This window comes from Lotus japonicus, chromosome 6 (genome assembly GCF_012489685.1).
Source record: "Lotus japonicus ecotype B-129 chromosome 6, LjGifu_v1.2".
NCBI classification, from domain to species: domain Eukaryota; kingdom Viridiplantae; phylum Streptophyta; class Magnoliopsida; order Fabales; family Fabaceae; genus Lotus; species Lotus japonicus.
This window is the reverse complement of record NC_080046.1, coordinates 25896483-25897716: the sequence shown is the minus strand read 5'-3', so window position 1 is coordinate 25897716 and position 1234 is coordinate 25896483. Positions and strand designations below refer to the sequence as shown.

Below are 1234 nucleotides of genomic sequence, written 5' to 3'. Positions count from 1 at the left end.
TTTGTTTGTTTACTAAGCATTGCATTGAATAGGTGTTACTAACCTTTTCTCTGGTTTTGTGATTTCAGTTTATGCACAGTAGGCTTGGCACGGATCCATTGCTGTTTGATCCGGAGCCTGAACGTACTCTTCGCCGTCGTCGAGCCCAATAAAGGCTTGAAGACATGGCTGCTCAAATGACAGAAGAGGAGATGCAAGCCCACATAGAAGAAAGAGTGAATGAGGCTCTTGCTCAAAGACTTCAAGAGCAAGAATTGGAGAATGCGAATCGTTCTCTTAGAGACCTCACCTCGGCTGCCATGAGCTACGATTATCCGGGCAGCATAGTTTCCCCCGATGGCACGGAAAATTTTGAGCTGAGGCCGGCATTCTTTAATTTGGTGAGCCAAAATCAGTATGGTGGAGGTGCTCTCGAAGATCCTCATGCACACATGGAGCGGTTTATCCGCAATTGCAACACCTATAGAGTACAGAATGTTTCAGCGGACACCATCCGCTTGAGTTTATTCCCTTTTTCACTGAGGGATACTTCTGAGGAGTGGCTGAATTCACAGCCCCAAGGTAGCATTACATCTTGGGAAGACTTGGCTGAGAAGTTCACCACAAGGTTTGTTCCAAGAGCCCTCTTGAGAAAGCTCAAGAATGACATCATGACTTTTACTCAATCCACCGATGAGAATCTCTATGAAGCTTGGGAGAGGTTCAAGAAGCTCTTGAGGAGGTGTCCTCAACATAACCTTACTCAAGCTGAGCAAGTAGCAAAGTTCTATGATGGTCTCCAATATTCTTCGAGGTTTGGTTTGGATGCGGCTTCAAGTGGAGAGTTCGATGCCTTACTTCCACAAGTGGGGTATGAGTTGATTGAAAAGATGGCTATAAGAGCCATGAACTCTAGTAATGATCGCCAAGCCCAAAGAGGAGTCATTGAGGTTGAAGCTTATGATCAACTTATGGCCTCCAACAAGCAACTCTCCAAGCAAATGAATGAGATTCAAAATCAAATGAAGACTACCAAGATTGGTGGTCGAGTTGCCAAGGTGGAGTGTGTGACTTGTGGAGGGCCACATGACAGCGAAGAATGCACAGAGACTAGACCGGAGGAGGAAGTGAAGGCTATGGGTCAAGCTCGGAATGACCCATTTTCAAATACTTACAATCCAGGATGGAGGAATCACCCTAATTTCTCGTGGAGGCAAGGTAGTAGTGGGCAAGGAAATGGCTTTCAAAGACAATT

At 45.7% G+C, this 1234-nt stretch overlaps 1 non-coding gene across 1 annotated transcript; it reads right to left on the bottom strand.

Annotated features, from left to right (window-relative positions):
- Positions 1-632: 632 nt before the first annotated feature.
- On the bottom strand, positions 633-739 carry LOC130727061 (small nucleolar RNA R71). Its single transcript, XR_009015101.1, has one exon. It is a non-coding gene; the product is annotated as a small nucleolar RNA R71 (small nucleolar RNA).
- Positions 740-1234: the final 495 nt, after the last annotated feature.